Here is an 18,444-nt window from a genome sequence, read left to right on the forward strand (position 1 = left end):
TGGCTTTACTTGTTAGGGGGCAACAGGTACCTTGACATCACAAATACAGCGTATATGGCATCTGGCGATGTGTATACCTCCCCCTTTCCTGTGCCTGGCAGTGCGGAGACAGAACTTGCTGGTACAACAAACCATTCTATGCCATATGTCAAGGGCTAGACCATGGGACTTATGGCAGAGCCATGCATAAGGGGCTATGTGGAGCTGCATTGCCCCATGGGGAGATTGTCCTGGTGAGACCCAACTGTCAGGCCTGCCTTGTGCACATGGGGGCGCATGTTGCACCAGGCTGGCACAGATGGGTTCTCCTGCACACCAACCTCGCCTGGTGATCTTCCTTCCACCTTGTTAGTGTCTAGCTCCCTCAGGCAGCTGAAGTAGTTGCTGCACTGTCCAGAAGACACGGTCTCCTATTGTGGGAGGGCCTTGCACAGCCACACAAGGTGGGGAAGCTTCTTCTGCATCCCTACTTGCTTGCGATCAGGCCCTAAAGCAGTGCACCCTGCACAAGCAGCATGGGCCTTCACCTCAGGAGCCAGACTGCTACACTGCAGGGGCTGCATGTGGCTCAAAAGCTGCAGTTTAGCCATCCCTGACCTACTGTCTTGAGGAAGCTTTCCACATTGCTCGGCAGCATATTCTGCCATACCACAGAGTTCTTTAATTAATCTCTTCTTCACCACAACTACTCCCCACCCAAATCCAATTTTAGATTTTAAGCAATCGCAAAACATGGGGGTGTAATTCTCTAACAGGAAAGCATTTATGCTGTAAAAGGTCCCGTAAGAGATCTTGGGAAATAGTCTGATGTAAAATAATACTTCTAATTATCAATGACTGTAACCCCTTGCTATTTCCTTTGACTGTTAGCTCCATCTTGTGGCTTCTAAATCACACTAGGTGTAGTTTATTTTTAAAAAACATCAAGAGCTAAGGTTGACATCAAATGTTACTTTTCTATTTGCAAGTCCCCTAACACTCAGTAGAAAGACATCTTCTCTTCAGAATGTAATGATATTCGAAGCACTAATATTGCCTCCCTTATGAGACAACAGTACACTTAGAAGGAAAGCACAAATCAAATATAGAGCAACCTTGATCACCCGAACATCACTACACCCAAACCTAAAATTAGGTCACATCCCCAGTTACCTTATGGTTGTGGCGTCCCCCAAAGGCTTTCAGATAATTGGTCTTCTATTGTAATATAGCAGTCATTTATTTACTGCATTTAATTCCAAAAAGCTTTAAAAGCAATATACATACAGTGCTACTAAATTACAGCCACTTCTGAGATGGAGAGGGTCAACCAGACAGGCCCATTGGCCATGACTGAACAACTGGGAGAGGGAAAGTTTTGGTCGAGAAGATCTGGGTTAACTCCTGTTCTAAAAAGCCCTATAGGATCTTTAACGTCCAAGGAAGGCAACTCACTGCTTAAGGTCTTACCCACAAGACCCTCACGCAGTAAACTGGATGGGATTTCAAAAAGTCTAAGTATTCAAAACCAGATGGTAAAGTCACTCAACTATCCTCTCTTGGAGGATAAACAGTTTGCGCAAATGATGATACTACCACATGCTTTCTCTAGTTACATACCTGCGAGGAACTTGCTTCATATTTTGCAACCCCAAGCAGTCTAACAGCTCAGTAGAATGGAACGAATACTTGATTTTTTCAGTTTCAGGGGCCAAACTGAAAAACCTGAAAATAAGTTGCAGGTGGGTTTGAACCCAAGCAGAACTTTTTCAGCTTTTCATTTAACTTTGGGTCATTTTCTGGTATTCTCGGCCCCTTTTTAAAAAAAAAAATAGCTACATTTCAAACTGTACCGCTGTTTCAAAAGGAAAAGTCAAACCATGTTGTTTCGGCATGACTGAAATAAACGGTTTCAGCTTTTTCAAAACCACCCACCTATTTCCATATTCCCCCATCAAAACTAGTAGCCCATTCTGACCCAAATTCACATCATTTCAGTGCCTAGGAAAACACATTTTTGGTGTAAAATTTTTGCCTGGCTCTACAGCTCAGATGGAAGAAAACCAACACACTGTGTGTGTATTACATTTGAAATACACCGTGCCCGGTACATGTTAAGTTTACAGTACTAATAGTTTACTGTTAAGGACAAGCAAGTAGGCAGAGGTTCTGAGTTGTATTTGGAGGCCCTATTATTCACCAGGGAATATTCAGCTTTAGGAACATTTATAATGGAAATTCTAAGAGCAAAATAAACTGATGGGGAGGGAAGTGATGGAAACTGCCACACAGATGTTCAGCTCCTCGGCTGATGTAAACTGGCATAGCTCCACTGAAGACTTCAGTGCTGCTCTTCCAATTGACACCGTGTATTACCAACCCTAAGTGTTCCCAAACAAGTCAGACCCCACCAAAATCATGAGATTGGCTTAAAATTCAGAAGGTTTCAAAATGTTTTCTTTTTATTTGTCTTCTGGTCTTGAGCCTTTAGGGTTCACATTTTCAAGCTTTTTTTCTGCAACCATGAGGGCTAGTAATATAGGCTGCGCTGACTGTAAGTTGACCTAACATAGGTCGACTTAAGTCTGTCGTGTAGACATGCCCTTACTTTAAAAAAAAAGAGAAGGCTGAAGTTTTCATGTACCAACAGGATTCCAGGAGCTGGGGCTTTAAGTAAAATACCTAATATTCTGGGACTTCCAGCAGGTCTCTGCTTGGGTATCTGCATCCACATGTTCACTCAAAATGTTCCCCACTACAAGTTGCACAGGAAATGATGCACTATTTCCTGTGACGGTTACACTTACTGCAGCGTTCTCTCCCTATATCTTCATGATCAAATGAATATATAAAAACTAGTTTTAGATCTTTCCTTGGAAAGAAGGGCAATAGTCCACTCTGCATCCCTCTAATCGTCCACATCCCTACCCATCTCTGTGGCAGTGCAAATGTTACCCATTTCAAAGAGCAATTAAAAAAAAAACAAAGAGAGTGAGTTTGTTGAGGATTTATCCAAGCTGTATTCTGCAAAGCCTGATTATAGGAATACAGTAGTCCACAACAGCAAAAGCCTTCCTCTTACAAAGAACCCAAACATTTCCTTCTTGCTTATTATTGCTTGGATCCATTTATAGTCTGTTCTATAAAGACAGTTAAGATTTGTAACCTAGTGCTAGGCTTTCATTAGGCATCATCATATGTTCTGCAAAAGGCAATAAAGCCTCTTAGAGAAATAATTTTAGTAATAATTAAAAAAAACACAGAAAAACTGCAACTAAGATCCGCAGGTGTATGCTGATGAAAGCTTTCAGTTCTCATTTCATTTGTTGGATTGCTTTGGCTTGGATGTGAATGTTCTGGTAAAGCAAACAGAGCCAGAGTCTGACATTAGTTACAGCAATGTAAATCTGGAGTTCTAAGCTCCATTCAGCTCAAAGAAGCAACTCTACATTTACATCACTGTGTCTTGACTCAGCACCTTGGCCACAGTCAAAGGCTAGAAAAAGAATCTTGACAGAGTTAATAAATTCTCTTAATGATTACAGACACTTACATTTACTAATTTAATGACAATTATCTAAGAATAATTAAACGAGAAGTAAACTCTGTTAGTGTTTTGTGGCACAGTTTTATTTGGGAGCCATAGAAACATAAAAGGAAACAGAAGATAACTGTTGCAGGGTTTGACTCTGCAGACAAATGCTGTATTTTTGAAACCATTGGTTTGGGGTGATTTTACAAGATGTTTCAGAATTTTTGACTACTACTAAGGAAATTAAATTGCTGTGCTTTTCTCTACAGAATCTCATGAAAGGCAGATAAACCCTCAGGTCTTGCAGAGGTTTGAAGACTCCATTTATTTTTTCCTGTAGAACATCTGAATAGTTTTGCATACAAATAATAAAATCAACCAGCAGAAGTCACTTCTGCACCAGGTTTTGCATACAAACAATAAAATCGACCAGCAGATGTCACTTCTGCGCCAGGTTTTGCATACAAACAATAAAATCGACCAGCAGATGTCACTTCTGCGCCAGATACAAAACGTCCAAAACATTCAAAAAAAGGTTCAACATTTGGATTACACTTGAATGAACATTTAAAAATGTGATGAAAATGGAAAAATGGAGAAAGTGAATAAGGAAGTGTTATTTACTCCTTCTCATCACACATGAACTAGGGGTCACCAAATGAAATTAATAGGCAGCAGATTTAAAACAAACAAAAGGAAGTATTTCTTCACACAACACATAGTCAAACTGTGGAACTCCTTGCCAGAGGCTTTTGTGTAGGCCAAGACTATAACAGGGTTCAAAAAAGAGCTAGCTAAGTTCATGGGGGATAGGTCCATCAATGGCTATTAGCCAGGATGTACAGGGATGGTGTCCCTAGCCTCTGTTTGCCAGAAGCTGGGAATGGACGACAGGGGATGGATCACTTAATGATTGCCCTGGTCTGTTCATTCCCTCTAGGGCACCTAGCATTGGCCATTGTCAGAAGACAGGATACTAGGCTAGATGGACCTTTGGTCTGACCCAGTATGGTTGTTCTTATGTTCTTACGATTAGCAATGAGGTTTTATTTTTAAAAAAGGGAGCAGGTTAACTGGGAAGCACTGAAATGCCCCACTAAGGAACAGATATTTATTGTCAGTGGGAAATGCAGGATGATCCCCATGAGAGGTTACAAGTTCATTTTAGCTCTTCCTGAAACCCATTCTCTTTGTGGTCTTGGAGAAGTCACTTAACCTCTCGTTACCCCAGGCTGTTAGGGGCTGCTCCTGCTCCCATTTAAGTCAGTGGGAATTCTGAGCTCAGTGGGAGCAGGTCTGGGACCTGAAATGGTGACAATGACACAGATGTTATAAAGGGGAGTGAGTGTTTTAAAGCATTATGAATCTCTGAACATAGCTACATATGAATAAATAATTTTAATATTTATTTCTAGAGCTTCAACAAGGGGCTAGATCGAGAGCCTTGGGAGTGACGTTCTCTATTCACTCCTCAATAGGCACAACCAACACAGCAGCCCTTCAACCTGCCCCCACCATCCTACCCACTGAGCCTGAGCAGTCATTTGGAGGGCCCAGCTCTCTACCTCTGCGTGGGAGGGTAGTTAATTCAGTCTCCATCCCTGTTCTGTCTTTAGCCTCTCTACCTCCGTGGTCAATGAGAGTGCCAGTTGTGGAGGGGTTTATTAGTGACGGGGAACACGTACCTAATAGGAAGTGAACATCAACTCCTCTCACGTAGGTTGCCGAGCAGCCATCAATTGACCATGATTCCTGTTCTCTACCAACGTGTGAAGATTTGAGCTACATATCCCAGTGTCAACCCTCCAAAATTATGTATCTTGCATTAATGAAACTTTCTGCTATTTTTTCCTTTAAAAATCAATTGAAAGCCGCTCAACATTGTCCGGCTTAATTATTAATGAGCACAGAGCTGGCTAATAGTATTTGCCCAGCCTTTCTGCAAACCGTTTAAAAAAAAAAAAAGAGTCCCTGAGAGTCTAGTATTGATTTGAAATATCAACACACCTCTTGCCCCCGGAGTCTTACTACAACAGGTTAGGAGATAGCCAAGATTACACCCAGCTCAATTTATCATGTGGTAATTCTGGTTTCATCCATGCTCTTGATGCAGTTGAGGTATGGCAGAATGCCAGTTCTTTTGGCTAAACCTTTCCCATTGAGGGGTAAAATTATACTCTCTTGGGGAGACCCATATGGGAGGGATTTAGAAGGATTAGAAAACGCCACAAGTTTCCTTACAACTGCCCCCTTATGTAAGAGGGCTTGGAGCTAAGTATGGAAGAGACAGGGAAGGACCTCTCCTCTCACAGACAGCTGTCTGCTCTGCATTCCTCCTCCATCCTTGTCAGCACAATTCCTGCAGGAGCTGCTGCTGACATTGGCCAAGCACTCTAGATTTAGGAAACTCCTTCTCATAGCCTGATCCACTGCCCACTGAAGTCAATAGGCGTCTTTCCATGGACTTCAATCTGCTTTGGGTCAGGCCCTTGGAAAGGGTCCCCATGTGGAACATCACTGAACACTTTTAAGGAGCATTCACAGGGCTGGACGGCCACACGTCAAGGGAGGGAGATGTGCTGGGGAAACCCTCCCCTGAAAACCTGCAGAGCAACCAGCTTATGGTGCATTTGTGAAGGGCAAAAGACAAGATGTCGCAGAGATGGGACCCCTGCCTCTTCCATCCACCCCCATGCCAGAGCCACCAGAGCTGAGTCCCCTCTGTTTGCAGAGCAGAGGGGATGATTTGACCCTACATTTCCAATCCCTGGGAATTAAACACCTGTAGCTGTGTTGGGGGCCAGAATGTCTGGACTGAGAGCTGAGCTCATTCAGGTTCATTATTTGTGAAAAATTGGCAGCCCAGGTGACAAACTAGCTGAGCTGCAGCTTCAGCCTAAACTTTAGAAGCAACTGTTCTTCACAGCTCTGTAAGCCGACTCCACCTCCACCTGCCCACGAGGAGAGATAGAGGCTGAGCACATGAACTGCTTTCAGATGGACAGTTTTGACATTCCTTAGACATCTGTCCCTGTTCTGGAGAGGGCTACTCATGAGCGGGCTACTCTTCTCCCTCCCTCCCTCACTTCCCTGAGCCATAGGAGCTATAAAAGCTGATGTTATTACTCTTCCGCATGAGTGGCCTTAGCTGGCATCTGCAGAAAGAAAGAGTCAGTTAGTTAAATATGCGTGGAAGTTTTGCACTCTGCCCAGGTGGTCAGCACCGTCCGCTGTTCCTCCTTCACAAACAGGAGTCTTCAGGTGAAATGGTGCTCGCTTGCTTTTGAAGTAAGACCACACTGCAGCTTTAGTTTAACACTGTAAGACACATCCTCCTTCTACTTGTAAAAACAGGAGCCTTTTGACCTGGCCCTGTAGGTTTTAGATGTTTACTTTGCCTGGGGAAACAATATGAAACAATTAAAGAAACAAGCAAACAATAAGAAGTGTAATTGTCCCTGGTTTACATCAATCACAAAATGCCATCAATGTTTCTAACAATTTATATGGCAACACTATCGAGGAATAAGATTTTCGGGGCATTTTCCACTCTATCGATGCCTGGTAAATAAATTGATGACAACACAAAATCTCTAACCTCCAAGAGCTTTGATGCCATGTGCTGGAGGTGGGGAGAGAGAAAGGGAGCAACCATCATTATGTCTTAATAACACTGTGGGATGTATTGTTATTTTGATGTTGTATTTAAAAATAAAGACAAAGTAAAAACAATCAGAGCATTCATTGTTCTCAGACCTGTACAGCAGATCCAGCCTTCGTTTCCAAATTGTATGCCCCAGGTTGAGCTGAGTTCCCTTTGGTTATTTCTACCAAGTAGAATAGATAATAGACAATACTCAAATGAACCTGATCCTACAGATGACATTAAAATCCCATCATTGCTGAGTAATGACACGGCCCTCCACCTGGCTGCAGAGTTCCTTTGCTCTGACAGAAGCAAAGGAGAGGAGGATACAGGGCTGGACCTCATCAGCCCTCCTGACCGCTGCAGTGCTGGGGGGACTCAGACCCCTGCAGCAGGGTGACCACTCTACCAAAAGCTGTGAGGGGGGGGGGGGGGGGAAGAGAGGAGCACACTGTCTTCCAGCAATCATGATCATTTTTCTCTGATCATTCTATTTCGTGGGGTGTAGCTTGCTGGGAGGGGTTTGGCCCAGTAAAGAGGGCAAGCCGAGACACGAATATGATTTGTTTAGCAGAGTGTGCTCAGTGCTGTATGAGAGACAAAGATAAAGACTGTCCCAGTCCCACAGAAAAGGTTGAGTGCGCTGAGAAATCCAGAGGCGCGAATAAAGCAAGTTGCTGTTTCTGTTGTTATGTTACTTCATTATCAGCCTGAGAGTTTTCAAACAGCTCAGCCAAGCTCTCTCATGCTTCATCCGCTTTCTGTCTGCTTTGACAAATGCAATGCAACTGGCAGGCTCCTCACTAGCCTCCACATGGTGGCGCTGTCTCACCAGGCTTTGCAATGTTTTCATTCTGCCTTCCAGCAAGGAAAACCAGGGACCTACATACCTGGCTGCTCACTGTGGGTCAGATCCTGTGGGGTGCTGGGTGCTCTCTGCCAAAATTGATGTCAAGCACCTGAGCACCTCTCTGTTGCCACCTGGGACTCAATTTTCAAGAGTGACTAGTGATCTGAGGCGTCTCAATGTTTTCGTGCCCAGTTTGAAACGCACTTGAGGGCCCCGATTTTCAGAAAGCGCTGAGCACCCATCCCTGAGAATCAGGCCCATTTAAGGGGCCCCACGTTTGGCTTCCAAAGTCACTTTTGAAAAAGCTAGGCACCGAACTCATTGCAGGATCAGGCCCATAAAGCTGGATTCTGCAAAGTGCCGAGCACCTTCAACTCCTGGGTGCCGGGGTTCTTTTCCAGCAAGAATCACCATTTCCGTTCAATAGCAACGCCGGAAGTGCTGCCTCAGGGAGCTGGTCTCAGAGGCAGGCATTTCTCTATACTCGATACCAGTCATGTTAACATCCCGGTAAACATGTTTTCTTTTCCAGGTACAGCTTGTAGCAGTATTTGCCCAAATTAGAGTGAGTTTGCTCTGCAAACTGCACTTACCTTTACCAGATACAGAGCAGCTGTTCCCTTTAGGTTCTCGCAAGGGCTCTTGTTTGCATAGACTTTTGTCAGCAAATATACCACCCTAAACAAGCCACTCACTCGTACTTTCCAGTGCTGATAGGGGAGTCATGAGCCCTGGCAAGACACCTTCCTCCTTGTCTTTTCATTTCATTAACAGGCAGCTGCCCCCGCACCGGCGCCACCAATGATTTACTCACACCATCAATCATGTCGCGGGAGTTGACCGAGTCTTACAGAAATATAAAAGCAGCAGAGGTTATTAATTCTTCCCTCAGTGAAAGCATTTTGATCATGGATAGCTGACCCTCTCGTCAGTCTCTTAATCTTCTTCTGGGAATAAACACCTCGGTCATCACAGTGCTAGCCAAAACCTGAGGTGACAGAAGCCCACACCCAGCACCGGGAGAGCTTACCTTGTGGTAGCCGGAGACAAGAGCCCTGAAAAATGTCCAGATAGTGATGTTCCCCTTTGACCATTCAGTGATGGTAAAGCAAACGGACCTGCATGTGGGCTTTGCTCCTGCTCCCACGGAGTGGGAGTGAGCTCATAATGTATGGCTTTGGCCTTCTCCCTCAGTCACGGCTCTACCCCTCCCTCCCCGACACACATTCTGAGTCCAAGGTGTGTGCCATTTCTGGAACAGGGGAAAGTGAATTTTACCAGCCATTTCCTGAGAAACATCCTTAGAAGAATCAAGGAAACTAGCCCAGGGACATTTCATGACTGAATCGTGCTTATCAACCCAAGTTTAATTCTGCCATGCAATTACAGGAAATACTTCCTTAGAATGGCATTTGGTTTGTCACAGAATCGCAGGACAAGATTCTGCTGCTCTTCTGCACCTTGAGTAATATTTTACTCTCCAAGTATGCTGCTTATTTATTATTTGTATTACAGTAGCACCTAGAAGCCTTAACTGAGACCATGGCCTCATTGCAAAAGGCACCGTACTTACACGACAAGAGACCTGGCCTGAAGAGCCGACAGTCTAAATCAGAAGTGGGCAAACTACAGTCCGCGGCCCACATCTGGCCTGTGGGACTGTCCTGGCTGGTCCCTGAGCTCCCGGCTGGGGAGGCTCACCCCCGGCCCCTCCCCCACTGTTCTCCCTCCCCCACAGCCATGCGGGCAGCACGGCTTGCACCTGCCTGCGGGGTTGGGGTCCCAAGAGGGGGGAGACAGGGAGCGGGGGTGTTGGATAGGGGGTGGGGTCCTGGGAGGGCAGTTAGGGACAGGGGTCCTGGGAGGAGAGGGTCAGGGGCAAGGGGAGGGTTGGATGGGTTGGGGAGCCTGTCATGGGGTGGGGGTGTGGATAGGGCTCAGGGCAGTCAGGGGACAGGGAGCAGGGGGGGTTGGATAGGGGGTGGGGTCCTGGGGGGATGGTTGGGGCAGGGGAGTCCTGGGAGGGGGTGGTCAGGAGACAAGGAGCAGGGGGGGTTAGATGGGTTGGAGGTTCTGAGGGGGCAGTCAGGGGGCGGGAAGTAGGAGGGGGCAGATGGGAGTGGAGGTCAAGCTGTTTGGGGAGGCACAGCCTTCCCTACCCGACCCTCCATACCATTTTGCAACCCCGATGTGGCCCTCGGGCCAAAAAGTTTGCCCATCCCTGGTCTAAATACACAAGGGACAAGAGAGATGGTGGCTTATTATCCTAATTTTACTGTGAGGAACAGAAACACAGAGACATTACGTGACTTGCCCACAGCCACCCAAGGAATTCTGTGGCAGAGCCAGGAACAGGACCCAGATCCCCTGAGTCCCCATTCAGTGCCTGAACCAGAAGGCCATCCTTCCTCTCCAGCAGTCCCATTTGATGGTTCAGCTACCAGTGTGAAATCTGTTTGTAAAAGTTGTAGCAGATGAATAAGTCACATGATTTAGCGTGTTCTTCTGGCTGCTGAAATGAAACCGGCTGGCACAGTGTGTAGTGCGTCATTGATGGAGATTCAGTATGTTAGGGATTGGTATATTCTGGAACAGTGGAGTTGTTGACAGCCTGTACAGTTATATTTTCAGCTAACTCACAGCAATCCCTCCCTCTCTCCCGAGGAATGAGTAAGTGGCACAAAAGAGGGACTTGAAATATTTTATTTAATGCATTTTTGAAATATATTGCTCAATACAGGCACTTGTTTGACAGCATTGTGGAAAGAAGTCTTCTGGACATAGAACCATGCAGCAGAAGCAGCAACAGTGAATTGATACTGACACCCGCTGAGGATATATCACTTAATCTTCTTCCTGTTTACTTAGGATGATTACATTTATTTCTTTGAATGTGCTTCTGGCCTATGGCCCAATACACACACACACACACACACCATAGGAGCCAGCTAAGTTGGTAGATCTAACTTTAGACCAGCTACAACAGTCTCTCTAACATACGGAGAAGACAGACAATTCCTTATCAATAACGGTTGAGTTGCCACCTAAAAGAGGAATGAAGGCTGTTGCCATATTCCCTACGACAGCTGTTTCACATCTGTTGCAATTAACTTTACTGGGCACAGGCTCAGAGGATACCAAAAGTGCTTATCAGATGTACAGCTGGGAGAGAGAGTTCTGGTGAGACTTGTAGCGACAAGCCCATCCCGTAAAAAAGACAGGTGGGGCCTGTCATAGATAAAGGCTTCTGATGGTTTGATGTCTTAAACAGTAAGTGAATCTTTTTGGAAGGGACTTTTCCTGAGGTCCCCTTATTTTCTCTGACCTGTGGCCTCACATCACAACAGGGCTCCATATCCCTTTAGCTGAAGAGGGTGGAATGTGGACTGCCAAAGGGGACTGAAAACAATGCATGGTTCTCCCTCCCTGTCACGTGTCCCCAGCCCCAGTGATCACAGGGAGCGAGGGGGAGAACCTGAACTTGAATTCCCTTGTGGGAGCTAAGACACTGTGGGTGATTCAGGCAAGTTTGGATTTTTCACCTCAGGCAGTTTGTATCTCCACGTTTGGGTGTCTTTAAGGAGGAACAGAACAAGGAAAATGCTTGGGTGGGGGGCAATACTGCTCTGCTGTGAGGATCAGAAGATGCGCTCTGGGACCCAAGATATCTGGGTTCAGTTCCCAGCTCTGTCATAGATTTTGTGTGGGCACATTACTCTGTGCCTTAGTTCCTCATCTGTAAAAATATGGGATAATAATACTTCCCTATCTCACAGGAGTGCAGGATACTACTGTGCTGGGCACTCAGACACTAGAGTACTGGGACCAGAGAAGTGTTACCCCAAAATTTGGACCTAAGGCACCCCAATACTGGCTTGCCTACAATTATAAATTGATCATCAATTTATTCTGCCCAAATGAGCAATAAGGTGGTGGCCCGCCCTAGAGGAATTGCCAGGGTTTTACGATGGGGTTTGTGTCCAACTCAGAGGACTCCCCAGAGCAGGCTAATCCTACTAACCCATGGAAGGGCACAGATGCAGCCGTCCGCTCAAAGGATTGCTATTCAAGCAGTAATTCTTCAAAAAACAAAGTAGTATTTATTTAAAGGAAAGAAGCAGTTACAATGCATTCAATAAAGCAAGAGGGAATACATTATAATACATAAGATATACTAGAACATTATTAACTCTTGTTTACAAATTATACATTAAAGCAGTGCAATAAACTAATGACACAAACTACACAAAACTCATAGCATACAAAGATCATATAACGGTTACAATGTGATACTTAAGGCACAGAGAGACCCTGCATACATATGGATACAAGCCGTACGACAACGCTGATACATAATACTGCTCTTATTACAGCAGATGGAGCCTCTCTCTCTCTCTCTCTCTCTGAAAAGAGGACACATTTGTACATGGAAAAGATGGTACAATTTAATATTACCATTCTGTGAGTGGTGCTCAAATGGTCACAGAATGGGGCGGGGTGGATCTCACTGAGAAGCAGGCATCCCGCTTTATTTACAAGCACACCCAGACAGTCTTTTAAAATAGACACAAAATCAGGCATACTCCTTCACACTCCCTCTGAACCGTCTTTTGGTCCTTCTGCTCTGTCGGGACACAAAAGAGTGACTGTCGACCGGGCTGTCTCACCGCAGCTGCTGCCTCCAACCACTGCCTCACAGTCCTGTCTGCTGCTTCCGTGGCTGTTGTCTTCTGGAAACTTTGGTGGCAGTGGGGATGGTGGCGGCTGTGGCTGTGTGCAGTGGCGGCTGCTGCTTCAGGTGGCTACTTCTCGTCTCCTTGCTGGTTGATCTTCTCTGCTTGGTTCCACACCCACAGATCAACCAGCTAGCTGTCAGCCTTATATTCAGTGTCTGGCCTTCTCTGATTGGTTGCTTTTCCATGCTCAGAAATTAGCATAGATCCTCCCTGCCTAATTATACCGGCTCAGCCAATCAATTTGAATTTATCAGCCTGGACCCTAATCCTGTCTCGATCCTCCTTCTAGCTATTAGCATAAGCCCTCCTCCTAGCTCCACCCTTCAGGCATTTTGGAGGGGAAACTGAGTCATGCCTGTTGAACTCTATTTGACCCCTATTTCTTATCTACTATTGGTCAACTTAGTCTGAGTCCTTCATTGTGATGTTTTCTAATAGAGAATCATTGCTGGCCATTTTGGATTTTTCACTATAAATTATCATTAATTATTACTTATTTAAACCTTAATGCTAAAATGAACTATTGTTTTATGCAAGCTAAAGCATTATAATACTGTCACCACCATTGTTATGCAAATTTGGAGAGGTTATTTTCATGATCTTTTAACCCCTCTCTCTAGCTGTTTTTTTTTCTGACAGGTTTCAGAGTAACAGCCGTGTTAGTCTGTATTCGCAAAAAGAAAAGGAGTACTTGTGGCACCTTAGAGACTAACCAATTTATTTGAGCATAAGCTTTCGTGAGCTACAGCTCACTTCATCGGATGCATCAGTATTTTCCACTGAATGCATCCGATGAAGTGAGCTGTAGATCACGAAAGCTTATGCTCAAATAAATTGGTTAGTCTCGAAGGTGCCACAAGTACTCCTTTTGTTTTTTTTCTGCGTATCTCTGTCCTAGGTGCTGCAAGGTTTTTCAGAACAGTTAAAGGCAAAATCTCTGGTTTCAGAAGTAGCTAGGTAACTAAAAGAAACTTCCTCCTACATCTGAGGGGTCTGTGGGAAAAAAACCCTTCAGTTTCAGTGTGACCACTTGCAATATTGCCCTGCATTGTCATGTTGGTCACTGCAGTATGTCCAACTACAGGTGACATGAGGAGGAGTAACATGAGCAACGGACCCAATGTTTTATGACACACTGACAGAATTCTCATTCATTGTCTTGGCCTGAGATTGGTCTAAGATCTTTTAGCCAGACATCCCCTGAGAAGAGAGCTTTATGTGATTAGATTCTCTAACCTCCCATCCTCTTTCCTTTTATTAATCACACACCAAATAACTTCTGTCTTCCAAGTGCTGGTCAGACTAAATTAATTAATCAAAAGCAAAAAGGCAACAATGGTACATGCCTTCATCACTTCTCAGTTGTACTATTGCAAGTTAGTCTACCTGGTGCGCAGAGAGATGGTCACATCATCTCTTGGCAGGATAGACAGGTACACACCGATCTTCAGCAATGTTCCATGCCCTCCACTGGCTCCCCATTAATTTCCAGGTCCGGTTCAAAGCCCTGGTATTAATCTAAATGGACAAAGCTATGTCAGAAGCCATCTCCCCATGCAATATACACTGGGAGATTGGGGACATTACAGCTGTCAAGAACCAGGCTGAATGCATGAAGCATCAGAAGCAGGGTGTTCTCAGAAGAGGGCTGTAGTCTGTGGAACCCTATGAAGGGTTGAAGTGAGCCCAGGACTAACAGTGTTCATGAAAAGAATGCAAGACAAACCTTTTGCATTGTTTGTCCCACAATGGTGAGACAATTTCTCTCAGAGGAAGAAGTTTCTGCATCCTCATATTCACAGATGAAACCCAATCCACGCCCTCTCTGTAAAAGATAACTGTGAAGCAGAACATGGAGATGCTCCCTTCTGACATTTTAAGATTATTCTTTAATTTTCTGCTTTTGCATTTAGGGTATGTTTACCCTGCAAAAAAAAAAAAGTGTGTTCTTAATTCTGGTTAGCTAAGCTAGGTTAAAATAGCAACGAAGACATGGCAACATGGCTTTTAACTCAGGCTAGCGGCTCAAGTTAAAGCTGATAGGGGAGCCTAGGGTTGAACTTGAGCTAACTCAGATTAAAAGCAGAGTTGCCATGTCTTCACAGCTGTTTTCACCCCAGTTAGCCAAAGTGGGTTAGCTAATCCAAGTTAAGAGCACATGTTTTGTTTGCAATGTAGACATACCCATAGACACTCTACCCCAGTGACTGCTGCCTTACAAGAGTGAAATGAACAAAATCAAATTGAGGGGACTGGAGAGCTTAGCTGACTGATGCTGTGATACAAACTCTTACCCTGTAGGCATTACTAATTCAAATCCAGCTCAAGTCAGTAGTGACTGAAAGTGTTGCTATCTGATGACAGTTGAGTAGCCTCAGTCTAATTCTCTTTGGGCAAGTGTCTCCATCCCCATTACTGGCACGGATTGCTAATCCTGCCGGCAGCCTCAGCAGAAGGGTCAAAGACTTGAATAAGCCTGGAGTCTGAACTAACCTCTCACCCCTTGATCCCTCAAGGTCAGTGTTGAGGCACATTGACAGGGCAGTGTGTGCTGGACCTGTTCTGGCTCAAATACTCAGACCCATCAATCAGGCACTTTTCAGAAACATTACATTCACACCCCACAAAGGCCATGCGACATTTCTGGCCATAAATAAGGCTGTTTCATGCACCAGGACAGGTTTGACTTTGCCTGTTTCTTATAGACACAATTAGAATATTTTACCAGGCAGAAATATTTTCAACAGATGGCTCCCACTTTTCAAGGAAGTGTTTGTAACATATGTCTCTGGCAGAGCTGGCAGGCTGACCTGCTCCTGAGGATTCCAGCCCGTAAGGACAGCAGTGCACAAGAGAAGCAGCAGTTGTTGTATTATAGCCAAATGAGTATGTCAAGAAACCTAGCCAATGACATTCTAAGAGCAGATTTCAGAGTAGCAGCCGTGTTAGTCTGTATTCGCAAAAAGAAAAGGAGTACTTGTGGCACCTTAGAGACTAACCAATTTATTTGAGCATAAGCTTTCGTGAGCTACAGCTCACTTCATCGGATGCATTCAGTGGAAAATACAGTGGGGAGATCTATATACATAGAGAAAATGAAACAATGGGTGTTACCATACACACTGTAACAAGAAAGTGATCACTTAAGGTGAGTTATTACCAGCAAGAGAGCAGGGTGGGGGTGGGGAGTGGAACCTTTTGTAGTGATAATCAAGGTGGGCCCTTTCCAGCAGTTGACAAGAATGTCTGAGGAATAGTGGGGGCTGGAGGGGGGGAATAAACATGGGGAAATAGTTTTACTTTGTGTAATGACCCATCCACTCCCAGTCTCTATTCAAGCCTAAATTAATTGTATCCAGTTTGCAAATTAATTCCAATTCAGCAGCCTCTCATTGGAGTCTGTTTTTGGAGTTTTTTTTTTGAAGAATTGCAACTTTTAGGTCTGTAATCGAGTGACCAGAGAGATTGAAGTGTTCTCCAACTGGTTTTTGAATGTTATAATTCTTGACATCTGATTTGTGTCCATTTATTCTTTTACGTAGAGACTGTCCAGTTTGACCAATGTACATGGCAGAGGGGCATTGCTGGCACATGGTGGCATATATCACATTGGTAGATGTGTAGGTTAACGAGCCTCTGATAGTGTGTCTGATGTGATTAGGCCCTATGATGGTGTAGATTAAGAGCAGATTATTTTAATCAAACATTCTACTAAAGGGGCAGAAAACCTGATTACCATGTTATCTACTCTTATCAGGGTGGGATTCACTTTGATTTGACAACCAAGTATAACAGGTTAGTGGGGGTAGGGAGGGGAAATTTACACAAACTTAAGAAAAGAGATGGGTCCTGCCAGGGGGTGGCTGAAAAGAAGGTGATTGCAGAAGTGCTCTGTGGGACATGGATTCTTTATCCACTCTTTGGGACAGACCTATTTACTGGGTCATTTTTATAATGTACAGTAAGTTCTGTGGGGCAGGGAGTGTGTCTCAGTATTTGTCCATATAGCTCCTAGCACAATGCAATACCAAATGATTGTGATTATTAATACTTATTATTTTTAACAATAACCATAGAGACTATGGAGAATGATTTATTTTTCTGAGAAACATTTAAAACAACCCCTAAAAAACAGAAAAAGGAAAATGTATGAGTTGGATAGTTGTCCATAAAGATGTAGATAATACTCTAGCTAATACGTGACAACTTGTAAGCACTGCACCTTGCCATCTGGACAGGGAAAGAAGCGGAGGTAGCCTCGCTGACAGAGAAGTGATTGATCCGCACCGAGATGCTGTGAAAGAACAGACTAGTGCTACAACATTGATTTCTCTCCTTGCCAGAGAGGCCCATTAGACACTCTGGAATCAAATGTGGTGCCTCCCAGCAACATAAAGTGCTTGTTACTAGATGGATGAAACCTTATGATGGTTTAAAACCTCAGTCGCACTGATGTAGGAATACATCCTTTGTTTAAGATAGTTGTAAGATACAGCTAAGGGGACACACCTAAAACAAGGCCTATTAGGGTATGTCTACATGGAAGAATCTACCCCATGGCCGTGAGTGTCAAAGCCCAGGTCTACAGATTTGGGCTCCTGGGGCACACACCGTGGTGCTAAAAATAGCCATGTAGACGTTCCTGTCTTGGGCTGGAGTTCAGGCTTTGAAGCCTGGGGAGAGGTGTAGGTTTTATGTGAGGATCTTGCTTGTCATGCAGAAGGTGATGGTGGTGTTGCGGGAAGGGTGCAGTTCAGCTATGAGACATTACAGAGACCCTTCCACAGGGCTGGAATCTGCAGGTGAGGAGTGGGCAGGTCACATTGAGAGGGGGCAGGAATCTGGGGGATGCCCATTGCCTCCTCCAGTGGCCCAATTGTGTTTTAAATAATTCAGCAACAGGGGGGGATGTGGGCTTTGAGTTGTGGGGGCAGCACTGGAGGATGACAGAGTGTGGAGGTGGGTGTTGAATCCTTTGCCACAAGTGATATAATTTTAACAGTAGCCACCTTTATTGCTAAGTATTACAGTGCACCATGGTGTCCAGGTCACAAAGTGGTTACAGACCAAAATAAGCAGAGAACGACCTCAGGTGACTATGAGGGGAGGAGATTGGATGAGGGAAGGAAAACCTTCTGCATTCAGATGCAAATGCTACAGTAGCCAGAACTACAATGAGGTGCATGTCGTCATATTGGAAAGACTCAGTTGGAGACCTGCTGACCAGAATGCAGACTCAAGCAATTGTCTGTGAGAGGTCACTCCAAGGTCAGAAAGATGGTACGAGTTTCAATGACAAAAGAGGAGAAACTTGTTCAATGCACACCCTCAACCCTCAAACAATTGCTTATTTCCTTAAGGAAATCTGTTACGTCATTGTCACTGTTCTGCAGAGGTGCACAATGTATTTATTTTTTCAGTATAACTATATCTTTTTCCATTTGCTGTTGAGCTTATATTTGCTGCTCATAAAAAGTCAATAAATCATCATCATCATCATATTTTACTTTTACGGGGAATGCCTTTCATTCTGAAGGATCCCACATCACATCACATCACATTACAGTATATATATATATATATATATATATATATATATATATATATATATATACACACACAGCACTGTTGAAATGCAGCTGTCCCTAGGATAGAGGGTGTCAGCCTATTGGCATGCATTCTGCTGCACTACAGTAGAGAT

The sequence above is a fragment of the Chelonia mydas genome, chromosome 1 (assembly GCF_015237465.2).
Source record: "Chelonia mydas isolate rCheMyd1 chromosome 1, rCheMyd1.pri.v2, whole genome shotgun sequence".
Classification (NCBI taxonomy): domain Eukaryota; kingdom Metazoa; phylum Chordata; order Testudines; family Cheloniidae; genus Chelonia; species Chelonia mydas.